General features: G+C 35.1%; 1 non-coding gene across 1 annotated transcript; it reads right to left on the reverse strand.

Moving 5' to 3' along the window:
* Positions 1-9,389: 9,389 nt before the first annotated feature.
* TRNAD-GUC lies at positions 9,390-9,461 on the reverse strand. Its single transcript has one exon. It is a non-coding gene; the product is annotated as a tRNA-Asp (tRNA).
* Positions 9,462-19,670: the final 10,209 nt, after the last annotated feature.

Raw genomic sequence — 19,670 nt, forward strand, 5'->3', positions numbered from 1 at the left:
ATGATAATGCTTGATTTATATCGGGTGGCACAAGTGTATTGTTTTACTGGAATACAGCTTTAAGAACAAGTGTATAAAGGATGGTTTTCCTCTTTCTGGAAGTATGCACTGATGAACCATGAGGCGAAACCTTGGTTTGTTGGGTGAGGTGGAACATGTCTGCCATTAAAAGAATGGAATGGCACTTTCCTGAGTGTTGTGTTTTTTATTTTCAAGTTATTTTAGACTATTTGGGCTAAATATATGGTGCTAGAGATTTGTGTTGTTTGCATTCATCATTCGTGCACCTAGTACATTGCCCATTAGTTTTGGGTTGGAGGAATATATATATATATATATATATATATATATATATATATATATATATATATATATATATATAGATATAGATATATATATATATATATATATATATATATATATATATATATATACATATGTATATATATATATAGATACACACAAACACACACACACACACACACCCACACACACACACACATGCATGTACACATATATAACCCCTCAAGGAAGCCCAAACGCAGTCAAAAGTGCATTGATCAAATACATGTTTCACGCTAAACTTCTGGATATATGCTTTAATCCCCACTAAGACTGGTTAGATAAGGAAACAACATCTAATGATCCTTTCAGATAATGTTTGATATACTGAGTGATAGTTGATGTAACATTAGTGCTTTAGATATACAGGTACTTTATACCACCATATCAGAAGTGGAGGCATGATAACAGTAACATATTGGCTTTACATTTCTGTTGAATACAGTGAGGACTTTAATGAGTTTCTTGATTAAACTCCATGAAATGGTTGTAAATAAACATGTCTTTTATTTCAAAGATCAATGCTACATCCAGTTAAAGGGTAGAGTTATGAAGGCATCTTAGGCCACCTTTTAATACAGAACAATTTTTAACTTGGTCTTCTTTATAATTTTGAAAATAATGTTTATTGTGAGAAAAGTGAAATATGGAGAAGATCACTTTTATCATATTTCACTTTCTATAAAGTTTACATCAAAGACATAACTTTTTACATTGATTTTTTGGTCGTAACAATGACTTAATTGTTGGATACAGAGCTGTAACTACAGTGGGGCAAAGGGGATGGCTGCTCCAGGTACAAACTCTTAGAAAATGTGATTGTCAGCTGTCGGTGCAGGAGTTCAGAACAGTCATTGATTTATGAAACTGCGAGGATTTTGCAGCTTCGTAAATGTATGCCAATATTGTATTTGTTGATTTACAGTCATGCCTGCAGAGCTTAAGAATGCAGAGTGTGGTGATAACTGTAGCAATTTGTTCATGTTTATGTTTACCACAAGCTGTTTTCAAAAAATTCCCTCCTGACAGCAAATATTTGTCATTCTAGGCATGTAGTGAACAGCATCTTCAAGACAGTTTTGTTCAAGTCAGAAGAATTTGTAGTAATGAACAAAATTATGAAAACTGTGACCTTAGATTTATTTGGGGGCGGGGGGGTTATTAAAAATATTATTAAGTCAGCCAAGCTAAAAACTCAGTATAAACAGAGCAGATAGCTGCTGGAATAGGAGTCTTCCCAGAGCAAAAATACCATCAGAATAGCTTATTATTTGTGATGACACATGCTAACAACACTTTCAAAATCACAAACTGTTAACACAAAAAAGGATGCACTATTAGCCATTAACATACACATTTTAAATATTGTGAGGGATGTGATCCAGTTTGAAATGAGTATGGGGCCCCAAGCTAGTAGGGTGTCCACCCTGTGGTATTTTAGCTTTTTGCAATTACATGTGCAGAAAAATGTCTATGAAGGCTTCAAATTTATAGAAAATAGTCATTTAATTACTTGCAATACAAACAGTATTGATAACTAATGTTTCACAGTTTAGTCCAGAACCATCCATGAGTCTATACTGAGAAAATATACACTCCAATCCTTTTCTATCCATTTTAAATAGCAGTAAAGGCAACACTTTCTCCAGTTTCATCTTATTATAAAAGCAGTAGTGGCAGGTGTCCTGCCTGTCACCATCCAAATGAAATAAAAGAGAAGGAAATGCTCCTTCTTTATTCACAGATACAAAGGTATGTGCTAGGCTATCTGCCATTGTGGGCCATTTCAAGCCAATTTCCCACAAAGATGACAATCAAACCATCTACTTTGTGTTTGTGAGGTAAACGCCTTAACCATTATGTCCACCCTCTACCCGTAGCCTGCACTAGGTTTGGCGAACATTCCCTTGTAACTCTGGCAATTTTTAATATTTCAGACTATATCTGAAAACACAGCTTATTGTTCATACTACCTCATGAATATAATACTTGTCAAACTTCAGAGGAATGTAAAATTCATTTTTCTTTACAGATTTGATTGCATAAACTAACCACAAAATTACATATCAGGATTGGGCAGAGTTTGTAGGTGTGGAATGAGCAGCATCTAGAAGGCCTCCTGTGATCAGGTCTAACAAAATTACCTTTAAGTGCATAAATGGGCCATTTTTGGACTTAGTAAACAGTCTGATATCTCCATGAGTCTCCACTGCTTGTTTGTGTTAGAGTTCATTGAGAAATAGATAATCCATATGTTAATGCCAACAAGGGCACCTCATTCCTGGAATTTGATATTGAAGCCAAGTTGGAAAGACCAACCAGACTGATTACACAGATACTAGAAGATACTACAGTCATTACTGCAGAAAACTTGTGGTTGAAGCTAGCTTTAGGAGCTTCCTACTCAAAAACTCCCTTTTTTGGAGGCAGCAGTGACTATGCAGACTTCCCAACATCAATAGTTTGTGGATAGCACATATACCCGTGGGCAAACTTTGCAGTTCACCTCTATACAAACATAAACACTTCCTTCTCTGCAGCTCAGTCCCTGACATCTGTCACCCCTTGGATTTATAAAGTTTGTATACATGAACATATTCTGACTACAAAGTAGTCTTAGAGTGCATTTATTCTTGTTAGTCTAGTATTATTACTGCCTTCAGGGTGGTAGCAAGCATAACTGGTACCCCAGGACACTCTTCCAGACTAGTTCCCTTTCAAACTACAAAAAGGTTCATCGCACATATGCTCATGTGTTTACATGGCTTGAATGAATGAATATCAACATTGCATCAGTGCTAACTTGTGATATTGATTTATATGCCAGAAGTTTGTTTGGAATTGGTGGTCTTGCAGTCACTACGCCTGGCAGCTTGCAGTTTGGGAAAGCTACCTTTTCATCCCACCTTAGCTATATTTCTGAATGCCCCATGTCACAATTTTGTAACCCATTTCATATTATTATTTTCTGTTGTACTTTACCTATGTAATATGTACTTTCTACTTATTGTTACTTGCCATATTATGCAACCTTGGATGACCCTAAAATTGGTCATATTTGAGCATTGCTCTACCCCAGCAAACAAATATAAGTAAATAAACTATCAAACTTAAAAGATCATAGCCAGCATAATCATTTCCGGGTAGTCAGCTTGAAGGAAAGTATTAAACTATAAAGACATATATATAAAGACATGTATTTTTGGAAATGTAGTTGGCAGATCCTTTAAATCTCAGTCTCTTTCAACCTTTCACAATAAAAAGTGTTTGTTATATGCTGAAAACACCCACTGGGATGGACAAGTCATCCTGCCAGATTGCGTTTAGATGCTTGGATGAAGAAGATAATGTCTTTATTCTAAGGGTGACATGAAAAGGCAGACCATGCTTAATGTGTGGTTGTCAAGTCCACATATTCCAGGAATACTCATTTGAGACTTTAAAAGTAAGGAGAGCCTTTGTTACTATTCATTGGTTGTGCTACAGGAGCATAGTGTCAAAAAATAAGCCTCCCCAGCTATTCTACACATCAAATGGCAAAACAAAACATGTACCTTTACAATTCAGGAAGGAGCAATGTCCTTCATACATCAGCATCTAAAGGTGAGATAATCCACTAATAAAACCCCAAGAGGACCATCTAGGAAAGAATCTGAATGGAACATGTGGCTGGCATTGTCACTGCAGCATTTATAAAAGATCACAGGTTTAGGGAAATTTGCTATGGTCCCTACTCCTAAGGGCAGTCCGCACCCGCATATCCTTAATGATGCTGATTCCATGAAAAGAGATGCTGATGGCCATGGTTTACAGACAGGAGAAGCAGTTGGCCAAACAACTGTTTCCTGTTACAGTCCTTGCTCCTAAGAAGTTTCATGGTTTGTCAGACAAGCCAAAGGTCATGAACCTAGGAAATGAGCAGGAAGATATAGAGGGATCAGCAGGGATTAAGGACCCCCACAGTATGCTTTGTTAGTAAAGAAAGGCATTGACAAACTTGTGTACTCTAAACAGGGTCCTTTCTGACCGGGGAAGGATGCTGCCAGACAGAAAAGGTGACTTTAAATATATTCCATTTAATTTTGGGGCTCTGATCATCTGTGTGGTAAATCTGGTCAATTTTTCAGGTCCTGCAAAGTGTTTCATGACTTTGTTTTTGTATTTGGCACACTATCTTGTGAAGGTTTACTCTTGTAAGCTGATTGTTTGGTTCAGTATCCCTCATGCAAGTCTAAGCTGCCAGTGGGAAGGGAGGTCTGAAGGAGTGGTCTTACACAGTAAGGTATAACAGTTATCTGTGTATGATTTATTTTTTATATTTGTATTGCTATTGATGTGTTTTTTTTTTCTCTAGTCTGTTTATTGCCATAAAATTTACAGCCATTGCTTACTCATCTTCAAATTAGTGTCCATCAATGTCTGCGATTTATCTTTCCCCTGGAAAAGGACTGATTTCAGAGACTGTCTTAAAAAGCAAAGGCTGATGTACTCTGCAGCAAGAAGTGTGAAGTCCCTAAAAAAACATGCATGAATTCTGAAGTCATTCTGTTTTGTGGATCTACTGAATAATCTCATCTCCAAGTTTAAAGGTTGGGAGTAACAGGACTGAGGGCTTCACAAGGGTGTTTTGTTGTCAAGAATGTTTTGAACTGCTACATGAAGAGAGTAATGGGGTATTCTCTAACCTAATGGTGTCTATCATGATAAACTCTGTCTACAGCCAAAATAGAGACTTGCCTGGTTTCTTTGCAGATCTTTTTAATTTAGTGGAAGAAGTTGGGGGGGGGGTATGGGGAAGGTGATAGTGGCTGGAGATTTTAACATAGTACCTAACTCTATAAGGATAGGGCTAACTCTAAAGGGAATTGCCAAGTCGAGGCACAAACAGTGAGAAGGTGCATTTAAACATCTGTGCCTGCTGGCTATGGGGAAAATATACTTTTTCTAATTCATATTTATATTATACCAGCAAATCCCCCTACACAAAGAGAAAAGCATAGTAAAGGGACAACTTATAAGGGTTGCTTACATGGTATCAGAATTTAATGATTAGTTGAAAGAATGTTGAAAAGAAAACCCACTGGAGCCACCACTACCTGTTGCAACTTTTATTTAAAACACAGATAAGCCCTTTCAAGCATTAGCTCTTCATCAGATCTAAAACACATTTAATATCAGCCATATTTAAACAAATAACAACCAATCAGAATCAGTAGCAGAACCTACACCCCTTCAATAGGGGTTTTAAATGCATACAACCATTTAACCCAGGTATATGGTTAGCTTGTAGTTCAGCTATCCACCTTAACTCAGCTAATTCAGTACTATGTACAATGTCCCCTCCCCTTATGCTCTCTTGTTGAATGTATAGCACCATGAACTGAAACTTATGCTCTTTATTTATTTCTATATGTTGATATAAAGCATTACTTCTCAAACATAATCTAATGTCACTCATATGTTGCAGTATGCGTTGCTTTACCATTCTATTGTTTTTACTAGTGTAGAATACTTGTCATGATGTGCATGCAGCTAGGTACACCCCATTTTAGTTCTACAATCTGCATGTAGTCTGGGTGTATACCTCCTATCTGACAAAGGATGTACAAAAATGTTATTTTTTAAACATATTCACAGGCCTTACATTTTCTACATCTGAAGGTTCCCAACTTCTTCTTGTGTGCATTAGACTTGTTAGGATGTATGTTTGTTTCAGATTCTGACTGTTAGTATAAGCAAACCTGGGGTGGGGCCTACTAACGCTTTCAGTTTATCATCAGTATGAAAATCTTCCAATTCTTTTTTATCACTTGGGAGATAGCATTAATATCACTATTATAGTATAAATTTATTCTCACAAACGGGTTAATATTCAGTTTCTGTTCCTTAGCAGTAATCCCACTGTCAGAATTACCCACATCACTTTCAAACCAGGGTTTGCCTTTAACCAACCTTTCATCCTAGCTATTGTTCTCTTGATTCTTTGTAATCCCATTGTCAGAATTACCCACATCACATTCAAACCAGGCTTTGCTTTTCACCAACCTTTCATCCTAGCTATTGTTCTCTATATTCTTTGTAATCCCATTGTCAGAATTACCCACATCACATTCAAACCAGGGTTTGCCTTTCACCAGCCTTTCATCCTAGCTATTGTTCTCTTGATTCTTTGTAATCCCATTGTCAGAATTACTCACATTACATTCATACCAGGGTTTGCCTTTCACTAGCATTTCGTCCTAGCTATGGTTCTCTTGATTCTTTGTGCTGGACAGCCACGACTGGCAAACATATGTTGCATATTATTTAGCTCACTTTCATATATATTAGCTTCAGTGCACAATCTAGAGATTCTTAGGCCCTGTCCACTCATTGCATTGTCAAAAATGTGCCTTGGGCGCATGCTGTCATACATTAACATATTGTTTCTCCAGCAACTTTTCCTGTATACTCTAGTTTGTAATTTGCAAATCAAGCCTTTATAAATTTTTACATCTAAAAATCTATTGATTCAACAGAATAACTGACAGTAAAGTGTAAAAAATCTGTTGTATTTTCCAATAGTTAACAAATGACAATAATTCTTCAGTAGTACCACTCCACAAAATAAAAATATCCACGAATCAGCGGTACACTTTCAAACTTGCCTGCCAAAGGCAAGTACTAGATAAAACATGGGTAGCCTCTCACTGTGCCATCTTCAAGTTGGCATATGTGTTGACAAAGGGGGTGCCCATGGCTACACCATCTCTCTGCCAGTAATATTGATCATAAAACATGAATACGTTGTTACCCAATATCAGTTCAATAAAAGCACACATCTGTGTAACTTTTTTCATCAAACATGGCATGAGATGATATAAAATCTTTAACCCCTGTGATTCCATATAAATTTGGAATCACAGTAAACAAATTATTTACATCTAGAGTCACAAATAAATAACGTTCACAACCACTTGTAGATTCATAAAAATCACTTATAGATCTTAGAAAACACGATGTGTAATTAATTACTGCTGGTGCATAGGCTAACATTACTTTAAGTTGCTTCTCCTCCCATATGGAGAGGAATTCAGTGACCCAGTCTCTGCCAGATACTATGGGTCTGTATGGGGGTTTGAGGGGGTCCTTGTGGATCTTAGGTAGACCTTTCAAAATGGGTATACTAGGTTAGTCAACTATCACAAACCTATATATTTTTTTCAGTTATAACATTAGATTGCAACAGATCATCCAAAGTATGTTTTACATATGCAATAAAGTCACTCACTTGGTCACATGTTATATTCTAGTAAGTAACATTTTCTCTAAGCAGTTTTAACATATCCTGTAGGTGGTACCCTTTATCAAGTATCACAATTCCACCCCCTTATCAGCTGGTCTGATAGTAAAATCAAAATGATTTTTCAAATTGCTAAGAGCTTTAATTTCAGTCTCAGTTAAATTATAGTAGCAATGTCTTGTCTTTGTAGTTAACATATCGGAAATTTCCATTGTACATAAATTTAAAAAAGTGTCCATAACAGGATGTGCAGGTGGTAGAAATGTGCTTGGTTTCTTCAGCGGTATCTCAGTACTATAACTGTCCTGTTGGCCAAACAATAATTTAAGGAGAACTTTTCTCCCAAACAAATGTAAATCAGAAAAAAACTAATGCATTTTGGCACTTTGTGCTGGAATAAAAGACATAACTCTGTTTAACAAGGTAAGTTCAAAGTCAGATAAAACATATTTAGAAAGATTGTCAAATATATTTTCATCAGTATAAACAACAGTACCTCATATCCCATCAGTTTTCTTCTTTTCCTGCCTCTGCTGGGTGATCTTTCTTTCCGTTGTGTATTTTTCATCCTGATAGGGACCGGGAGAGTTGAAAAACCTGAACCAATCAAAGGCATAACTTTTAGTCTGGCTCCCAGTTCTTTATGTAAGCTTTTATCATTGTTATGACTACATCACATTGATTCTGCTGTACACTATCATTTTTACTTGCATTTTCATTTTGCAACTCATTTTCAGTCACTGCTATGTTCTCAGAGAGCACTGGTGATTCTCGGACTATTCCCGCCAAATGGGAAGTACTACACCCTTTCACTTCCGGTTGAGTCTTTCCCTCAAGCTGTTCAACCTCAGTTGGAATTTCTTTCATATTTTTGGCACCAGAATTGAATCTGGGCCATACAAAGACATTGTCCTTGAAAAAATCAGTATAGTGTCTTTGTAACTCCGTATTTTAATATGCTGAAGCTTTTCATCATAAATATTAAGAGAATGACACAGAGTGTCTAACCTTGCAAAGTACATATCATTGTCCATGTTCCCTTCTATTTCATTCTGCATTTTCTCTATTTTTTTCTATTTTTTCAACTAATTCTTTTTCAAAAGGTGAAAAAAAGTCCAGCAACAACTGTATATACTTTAAGTTGGTATCTAGATTCAAGGCTTGCCATCTAGCTAACAGTTTGGGATAAGCCTCCCCATAGGAAGACATACATAAAATATGCAGTCCTCTTGGAACTATTTTAAAATGAAGGCATGCTTCTAAATGAACTCTTTGACATTGCATATGTTTGAGTTCAAATAACTCTTTTTCTAGTTCCAATATTTTTTCATTGAGACACTCATCCTCACAAGTGTCAGGGTCATTACATTCTCCATTAATATTCAGTTGGACAAATAATAGAGGATTATTGTTCATATTTACCATTCTCTTTGTTTCATAGGTTCATAGATTAGTACTAGACTAACTGCCTTTACGAGCCATTTTAAGCCTAGGCAATTATCCCTTGTGAGACTCAAACCCTGCACCTTGTATTTGTAAGGCAAACAACTTAAACATTAGGCCACCCTCCCAACAAAAAAAAAATGTAACCCATTTCCATACCTGGAGACGAACCCGGGCTGCCTGGGTGAAAACCAGGAATCCTAACCGCTAGACCATATGGGAAAGCCCAATAAACAGCCCTTGCAGGAATTGAACCCAGGACCCTGTACACTGTAATCACAACAGTTAACCACTATGCCATGACAGCTGTAAAATAATTGCACTCCCCGTCGGGGAATCGAACCCTGGTCTCCCGCGTGACAGGCGGGGATACTTACCACTATACTAACAAGGATTTGCTATGCTCTTTGCTCTTTCTTTGAATGTTCTTGTACATGGTGTCACAGGGCGGTATTCAAGTTCAATAGCTTCAGGGTCAGCACCAGCCATGTCTACTTCCTCAGCCGAAAATAAAGCAACACAAGCAGCAACAGCAACAGCAGCAATAAAAATCCACAACAGCCAAGGAAGAAGTAAAAGTCCACAGTGGTAAAATATACCATAAATGATGGAAAGAAAACCCACTGGAGCCAACATGACTGTGTCAGTGTCTATGGATGACATCCTACTCACCCCTTGTACTGATATCTAAGGCAATGTCAGCATGTGTAGACTCACTCACTACTCGGCAACAGCAGCAGTTGTACAGGAGGGAACACTTGATTCTGAGGTATGCAGAAACTATGGTGTGAGGGAATTCAGGCCTGGGGAGCTCTTTATGCTGAAGCTAACAGCAATATGTGAGTCAAAACCTATTGCTAAGGCAATATGATGAAAGTTTTCTAGAGCTTGAGGGGAGGTTACAGGATACTTAAGAGAATTGCAGAGCCATGAGATTTTGGACCCAGCAGATGCTGTCTCAGTATAAAGAACGTCACAAAAAAGTAAGCTTACCAATGAAGGAATGGGTGCAATTGTACATTCAGAGAGCCATTACATGCTCATGTGCAAAGGCAATAGGCCTGATAAACTTCTAGCTTACAGGATAAAAACTTATAGGAGACAGGCAGTTATAATACAAAAAAGGGGTAGGATAGTCATGAGGTGAGTACATTGAAGGGATCAATGAAGTATTTCAGAAGTTCTATGACTCCTTATACTCCAAGGTACTAACCCCATTTGGATAGTCAAGGTAGGAGGTTGGTTAGATAGTACTTAGGAAATGTTAAGCTATCTAAGCTGTCAGATTCTTAGCATGCAGTGCCAGGTATCCCAGTACCTGAGCGGGAGATACATATGCTATATACTCTTCTCAAAAAGGGACAATACCTGGACCAGAAGCTCTGAACTTGAAATTATATGCAGCCCAATGGGATCTAGTTTCCCCAGGACTAGACTGTTACACCAGTGCTTTCAGTAGAAAGGTTAAATGAGTCATTCATCCCACACCTCAGTAAACATAGTCTTTCCAAAACTTTCTAATAACAGACCCATCTGCCTTATAAATTTGGATGTAAAAATGTATGCAAGGCTCCTGATGGACAGGCTTGAAACACTTCTCCCAGGCTTAATACCTGGCACTCAGGTGGGGTTTGTGCAGGGGTACAGCAGTGCTGATCATCTACTCACCTTGCAGATATACATGCAGGGGTTAAATAACATGCTGGGACCTTAGATGGCAGCACTTGTCTACATCAAAAAGGCCTTTGATTTCATTACTTGGGCATATTTATGGAAGAGTTTGAAATAAATGGCCTTTCCAGAAAAGTTCACACTTGCTGTTAAGGCCCTGCATAAGATCTCTAGTACTACATATTAACTAATGGCATGTTGTCACCTATATTCCCATTGGAGACAGAAACATATCAGGACTGTCCTCTTTCACAAGTGCTGTTTCTTCTTGCTATGGAGCTGCTGGATAGGATATTAAAAATCTACAGAATATAGTGGAATATCTTTGGCATAAAAGCAAAATCCCTTATGTTCATAGTGACTCAAGATATCCCCCAAGTTTATGGTTGCTTTTGAGGAGGTTTGGTGTCTTTTCTGGACTTAAAATGAAAGTTAGCAAGACTGTACTTTTTAGAGCCAACTATACAGCCTCTCCTCTCAGAAGTTTGGCACCTTCTTTACATCGACTAAGAAGTCTCCTAAGTACTTAGAGATTATCTTACATCCTAACATGCAAACTATGATAAACATTAATCTGAAGGGAATTTGGGATAAAGTATTTGTATGGGTGAACTCATAAAGGTTAGGCCCTGCTCTCATGATCCACATAGCAGTGGTGAAAAACATTTTTGGTTCCTGTTTTATTTTAACTCTTGCCATATGCCATCACTTCAAGGGTAACTATGGCTCAAAAAATTCACTCATAGTGGACAAATGTATATGGCATGACAGGACACTGATCAGACAAGTAAAAAGGGCAGGACCTCCTGGGTTTTAGGGTTGGCTTTCCAAATGTGGGGCAAGTATGCCCAAGCATTTACACTGACCCATCTTTTTACACTCATTCATGTGAATATCCCTGTCTGGAGAATATTAAAGAAGCAAATCCTTTATACTTAGGCTGGTTTCCTAAGTTGCTACATTAACATTTAAGAAGGTGGCATTCACTGTGTCAGACTTACACTGGTTTCAGGGATTTGTCTAAATTAACTAGATGGAAAAGTATATGGGGTACAGCAATACTGCTGTAGGGGAATCTATACTTCAGGTGGAATAGATTCTACTAACAGATCCTAAGTGGAAGGAAGCTAGGATAAGGTAGCTGTCAGATCTAGTGGTCTCTGTGGGAAAGAGACAAGTATTATTAGCTTTGAGAATCTTCAAACCAAATTGGGGCTGAGAGGTCATTCATAAAGTTTCTTAGACTAAGGTATAAAATTGGCAGAGCCTGTTTTGCTAGCTGACTGGAAAAGCAACATTTTCCTTTGGCAAGGAATATAACCACACTCCAAACCCTACAAGGCCACTGAGGATATCATGGCTATACCTGGAACTAATTCATCCCTTCACAGCCAGAGTGAGATTACAACTGGACAAAAGGTTGGAGTTGTTAGTGATGACCAAGACCAATAAAAATATTCTGGGGTTTCAGGAAGGTTTATGAATCAAGAAGTTCCCCTTAATGTCTTTTTGAAGGTTATTTTGTCAATTAGGCCTACTGGGTCCTTTCAACTTGCAAAGTTAAGGAGTTTTCAGGAGCTATTCTTTGTTTAGGTTGTGGTATATCAGCACTGGTGTGCAATTATTTAGTCACCAAATAGAAAGCTCCAGAGGTGTTCTTAGAAGAACGTCTGAGGACATGGCTGCTTCACAGGGTTGCCATATTGAGTGGAAGTCCAGTAAAAAGAGAGAGAGAGAGATTAAGATGTAATCCTAAGTGCTGGTAGGAAGCTCCAGCTCTCTAAGAGTTATAAATGAGCATGTTACTTAGAAGTTTTGAAGGGACACTGTTTGTAATTATCTTCATTGGGACCCAGTTTTTAAGCTATTCTTTTGTTTTTATCCTGGTGCATGTAGGATTGTTTAGTGCAATGTTACATTCAGTATCAATGATCCCTTTGCAGTATAGTCAATATAATCATTATCAACCTCCTTTTTTCCATTTTCTACATGGAGTGGGGGTGTTGTGTCAAGTGTCTCCATCTCTCTTGATTGAATGACACTTTCCTACCTTCTTCGACAGTCATGCCTGACTGTCACAAGTCTTCTCTCACATAATCCATCCATCTCTTTGCTAGCTGCCCTCATTTCCATTAGTCTTGTTCCTTTCTGTCCCAAATATTCTTCACCAGAGTGTCTTCTGTCTTTCGGCACATGTGCCTGAACCACCATAATCTGTTCTCTTTGACCTTCTCTGCAATTGGATCTACTTTGACCTCTGCTCTGATATCTTCATTTCTTCATCTGTTCCACAGTGTGCATCCTACCACCTGTCTTAGCCGCTTCATTTCCATCACTTCTAATGTTCTCAGCTGTTCTGCCTTCACTGCCCAGGTTTCTGTATCATACAGTAGCACTGGTCACACCACTGTTTTGTACACCTTATTTTTAACTTCTTTGGAATTCTTCTTTCACATACCACCCCTGACACTCTGTGCAAGTTAGCTGCAGCTCCTTTGATTATAGTTTTGACCTCTTCATTCAGACTTTTATTCTCCTCAACCACCCCTTCCATATACTTGAAGCTGTTAACCTGAATTGGACAACCCATTTTTTATGTAATACTGAAACACCAAAAATCACATATTCATTTCAGGGGTAGTCGTACTTTTTAGAGTCAATAATGTTTATAAAACTTGTTCAGTAGTTCCAATGATTCAAAGGTAACATCTCCAAATGGTTAGTTTCCTAAATGAATCAAACATCTAATAAATGCAGACTTAAAACACATAGGCCCAGTTGTTATGTCCCAGATTACATACATATTTACAGTCCTTTTCAGTGGTAATCTGCACAGTTGGTCTCTACATGGCTGTGACAGTTTCTTTTTCAGATCCATAGCTCCTGCCACCACATATGTCTGTATCTTTTCACTGTCCGAAGCTTTTTTTGTCTGTGTTCAATGCGTGACAGTGTTTGCATTCTGTATAACACAGAAACTGTAACTGCCATCTCTTGTTCTACTCCTTCACCCTCACTTGTTGTATTCCACTGCTCGTGATCAGGATACCGCTGAAACATATGATAGTTTCTTCTCCATGATGAACATATGTAACTGTTGGGTATTGCCAACCAAAACAATAATTTACATTTTTAACAGTTTCTGTATCCACCATATAAACAGCTGCATTTTCCTATCTTCACTTAGTGCTTCTCTCGTTCTCCATGCTTTCCTCTCTTCCTTTGCCTTCTGGTTCCACCTATATGAAAAGAGTAGAGTTTTATTACTGATATATACATTATATATTATTTACATATTTACATTATTTACATCTATTTACAAATCTCCATACATTATAAACTTCAATTTAAGCATCCCCCCACTTCTTTATCCACAAAAAAAAACATTTCCTCCAGAATCTTTGTCAAAGTCCATGTTCCACTGTATTTAATTTCATTTAGTCACTCATTCCATATAGTCCATGAAAAATAAAATATTACTCTGTCCATTTTCTTCACTTCTTCCTGTTTTCATGCACCATAATACCCAAATTCTATTATGTCCATATTTATTTGCTCAAATTTTAACAAACTTTTCACACTATTATGTTTACATATTTCTTTCAACAAATTAACTCTTTCACATTTCAAAAACACGTGCACAGTAGTCTCAAATTCTCCACATTTATTACATATTCTAGCTTGCTTTTTCTTGCATCACATATTTGCCATATATGGCAATTTTCCAATAGACATTCTCCATAAAAAATAATTGCATTCTTTTTATAGTTATTATATCACATCATTATGGCTTTTTTCTTATCTATTTCTAAGTCTTTCCATGGATCAATGCAATAAAATGTTTCCATAATATTTAATTACCATTCCTTTCTATTTTTCCTCACATATATTATTTTTTATTTTCCATAACACACATTTTTTGGTACTCTTTCATTTCTTCATTCTCAATGCTTTTACTGTTTTTTTCCAACTTCCATTCCTTCCCACAATTGTTTGTATTACAGTATAATTTCTATCAAGTTTTTACTTTCCTTCATAATTCCTTTTAAAACCTTATATACACAAAGATGCTGCATATACTACTGGGTTCATTAAAACCAAGTCTCCTTCCTCTTCTTTCATATATAGAATCCCTCTCTTGACTGGATTCAGCCTAGAGTGAATCAGATTGAGCCCAATATAAAAGAAAATATAATCAGCCCTAGTTCATTTTCATACTTAATAGGAATCATATAGATGTTAGCAACATAATCAATTTTTCTATTATCATGGTGTTCAACAAATGTGCTTTTTTCTATATGAAAATCTATATGAATTCCAAAAAATAATTATATCCTGTACTTATTTGAGTATATTATCCCATTGTTGTTGTCTGTATTCATTCCTTTCAAATATTATTCCTAATATATCTATATATTTTTCATTGAACGCAATACCTCCTATCACACATTCAAAACCAAATCATTTACTTTTCTCTTTATTTATACTTAAACCATTTTTAATTTATACTTAATTTTCATGTACTTCTTCCATAAATACTTTATTTTTAACAATTAATATATCATCCGCATAATTATACATTATTGGCAATTGTACTTCTTCCTCATTTTGTATTCACTGCTACTGGACATTTTATTAATTTCCTTCACTATTACATTCATAACTAATGAGAAAATGACACTACTAGCTGGACAGCCCTGCTTTAGTCCACATTCTATTTTCATTTTTTCCCTAATACAGCCATTTACATTTAGTTTCACATAGTTCGTTTCATAAGCAGAATTTATTACTTATAATATTTTTTGCTCTCATATCTGCAAAATTCACCATAATGATTTATATTGAATATTATCATAGGGTTTACATATATCCCCATCATAACCTTCATGTCTACAGTTTTATTCATGATATTGATTATTTTTCTTATTATCCATAATAACTCTGGATTTCCTTTTTTTCTTCCAAATATATCTTGGTCATATACTCTATCCAATTGTTGTAACCTTTTTGTTATTATTCTCATAAAAATGTTATAATCCATATCATTCAATGTTATATGTCTCCAATTTTCCCTCTTTATTTCCTTTTTTAAACATAACTTTTATAACTCCTTTACATATCTCTTTCTCTTTAATTCCAGTTTTTAACCATTCATTCATAACTTCAATAAAAAATATTTTTGCCACTCCTTCATTTCTTTATACATACCATATTAAATCCCATCCAGTCTTGTTGCAGAATTTATGTTAATATATTTTAGAATTTCATTCAATTGTTTCATAGTTATTTTTTGTTCTAAATACTCATTATCATTATTTAATTTTTCACCTTTATACATTTGTTCTATTTTCTTCCCTTTTAACAAAAAACTCTAATACATATTCTTTAATTATTTTGTATATTCCTTCTTACTGTCTTATTTTTTTACCTTTCTTATTTTTTAATTCTCTTATTTTTCCTTCTTTTATTATTTTACTCAAATATGGTGCTACCTGTTCTTTCTTTCCTTATAAACAATATTTTTGTTTATGTTCATTTCAGTTTGATTCACTTTATATATTTCTATTTCTTTTTCATAAAAGGAACTTTACTTCTCTAAGTCTCTGAATGTTTATTGACTTAATATCTTATATCTCTTTCTTTTTTTTCTTCCTTATACATTCTAAAATACTTTTTTATATTTCTCTATAAATTTAAGCTACAAGTAGTCCAATGCTCATAAAACTCTCTCATATTCATACGATTTTTCCATAATTCCATAAGTTCTTTTTTTTCTCTTCTAAATCTAATTCCTTTTCATTAATTCTCTGTATTTATTTTCCTATTCTTATATATTCTTCATTTTTCTGTACTTTAACCCATATAGCTATATGATCTGAAAATCCAGCATATTTACTTCTTTTTTTTATTTTTAAACTATCAGATATTTAAAAATAATCAATTTCTGTCCTAATCGGTCCTAATTTCATTCCTTTTGTAGGTCCACTGTTTATTCTCCCATACACTTAACTTTCCACTTCTCATAATTTCTTTAACCATTTTAACATAACAATTCCTATTATTTTTTCTTAAATTACAAATAAAATCACCCACCACTATAATGTCCATATTTGCACAAACATATTCAAGAATATTTTTAAATATCATTTCTCTCTCTCTCTCTCTGTTACATATGCATATAAAGCTATAATTCTATGCACATATTTTTCCATCTCAAGTCTATTACTGTAATTCGTCCTAGTTCCACTATCATTGCAACTAATATTTTAATGCTTTCTTGACATAATATACATATGTCCAAGCATGTTTCTTTCCCCATATTCCAAACTACCACACCATTCCAAAGTATTTTAGTTTGTGTTCTTTCTTCCTCTGTTAATAATCTATCTTCTAAAAAAATAATAGGTGAATCTAATGCAGCACACCATTGTAATACACCTATTCTCCTCTTAAGATTGTTCATTCTGGTCATATTTAAAGCTAATATTTTCAGCTTTTAAGAACAGTTAGTATAATAAAATATGTATACCTTTCCTTTCTTATTTTCTCTAAGCATTATATTTTTTTTAATTTTCTTTTTCTTTCTTTAACTGTTTTCCCTTTGGAATTCCTTTTATTTCTTACTGTGTGCCAGTCAGCTTATTCCTCATGTGTCTACTCTGTTTCTTTTTCCTTGTTACTTTTTTTTAACTTCATGTATAACCTCTTTATCAGCCACATCTTTTTGTACATTTTCTTGTATAACACATTCTTCTGTCTCTGTCTCCTGTATAACTTCCTTTTCATTTCTATTTTCTTGCACATTCATTTCACATTCTAGGCATGAATGACCAGTATTGCCACGTTTTTTACACTTTAAATCACATTTTTTTTCATTATGCCCTGTCTTACCACATACATAACATCTTTTGTTCATCACATTCATTGATTAAATGATCATTTTTTTCACAAAAATAACAGGTGTTTGGTTGACCATTGTAATTCACAAAATCTCTATTACCATGAACATTAATAATACTAGGTACATGCATAACATTATCATTTTCCATTTTCAGTATTGCTCCACATTCCCATCACACAGTCTATAGTCCTCTTTCATCAAATATTTTTGTAGTGTCCATTACTTCTTTACATACAGTTAAAAAATTGCTCTTTCAGTTCTTTTGCTTCAACAGTTCTTAAGTGGATCATTCTTCTTTTTAATTTTTTTTGTCTGTAAAAAGATTTCTCCACATATTCCGACCATGGATAAATATTTTTCTTTTGTTTCTATGCACCCAAGAAATTTTCCATAGCCTGCCCAGTCTCAAATAGCAAGTCACAAACTGTTGCTTTATTAATTAATGCTCTAACCTCTTTTGCTTTGAGCCTTTGACACCCAGAGGTGCTATGACAGAGTCCCAAACCTCCAACCTGTTCAAACTTTCTTCTTTTTTACTGCTCACACACACACTGTATACTTCTTTTTTTGTTTCTTTTATTTCTTCTTCTTTGTTCCTTCTCCAACAGTTTGTGCATATGTTTTTGTCTCTGGAACGTTTTCTGGTGCAGTCTTTTCTTTTTTCCTTCTTCTATTTTTTTGTATGATGTCATTCAAGGAAATTTCTGCTCCACTTTCTGGCTCACTTTGGTTTACTGTTTCTTCCAAATAATCATCCTGCAACACCCCCCCCCCACACCCTGATTGGAGGGTTGTAATTATGCATTTTTCAGAGGTAACTGTCTCACCTTCAAACAATCTTCTCTGAAAGTTTTCCTGTGAATCCATCTCTTTTCAGCTACAATCTCCTTTTCCTTCATAATCTGCTTTTTCTCCAATGTCACTGTTTTTTTTTCTGCACCAACATAATCCGAAAAGACTTCTGTTAATGATTTATATTTTCAGCAACTTTTAATCCAATTTCAGCAGAAACTGAATCAGCCATAGTTCCTCCCTGTTTCTCCAGGCCATCTCTGTACCTGGAACAGGAACAGGAAGTATGCAGTGTCACACACAAATGCTTTCCCTTACTACGAAGAGCAGGGTTTTTTATTGATATATACATTACATATTATTTACATATTTACATTTTGACATCTATTTACAAATCTCCATACATTATAAACTTCTAGTTAAGCATTTCCCATCCACTCTTTTATCCAAAACCAAAACATTATGTTCTGCAAAATCTTTGTCAAAGTCCATTTTCCACTGTATTTAATTTAATTTAGTCTCTCATTCCATATAGTCCTTATGAAACATAAACTATTACTATGTCCATCTTCACTTCTTCCTGTTTTGTGTACCATAATAACCAAATTCAATGATGTTCATATTTATTTGTTCAAATGTTAACAAACTTTTCACCTTATCATCTTTACATATTTCCTTCTACAAATTATTAACTCTTTCACATTTCAAAAACACATGCTCAGTAGTTCCAAACTCTCCACATGTATTACATATTCTATCTTGATTTTGTATGGTATATTTGTCTTAACCGGCAATGTTCTAATAGACAATCTCCATAAAAATCATTACATTCTTTAAACTTTTTATAGTTATTATATCTCATCATTATGTTTTTGTCTTATCCATTTCTAAATCTTTCCATGGAGTAATTCAGTAAAATGCTTTCATAATACTTAAATACCATCCCTTATTATTTTTCTCATATATATTATTTTTTATTTTCCATAACATAATTTTGTTTTGGTATCATATCTGTCAAGTTTTATTTTCCTTCATAATTCCTTTTAATACCTTATATAAAATTAAAGATGCTGCATGTACTATTGAGTTTATTAAACCCAAACCTTATTGCCTTTCCTCAATATACAGAATCCATCTCTTGACTGGTTTCAGTCTAGAGCCCCATAAAAAAGAAAATATAATCATCATTAGTTCCTTTTCATACTTAATAGGAATCATATAGATGTTGGAAAGATACGC

This window comes from Protopterus annectens, chromosome 11.part0 (assembly GCF_019279795.1).
Source record: "Protopterus annectens isolate FY-2018-M chromosome 11.part0, PAN1.0, whole genome shotgun sequence".
In the NCBI taxonomy this organism is placed as follows: Eukaryota; Metazoa; Chordata; order Ceratodontiformes; family Protopteridae; genus Protopterus; species Protopterus annectens.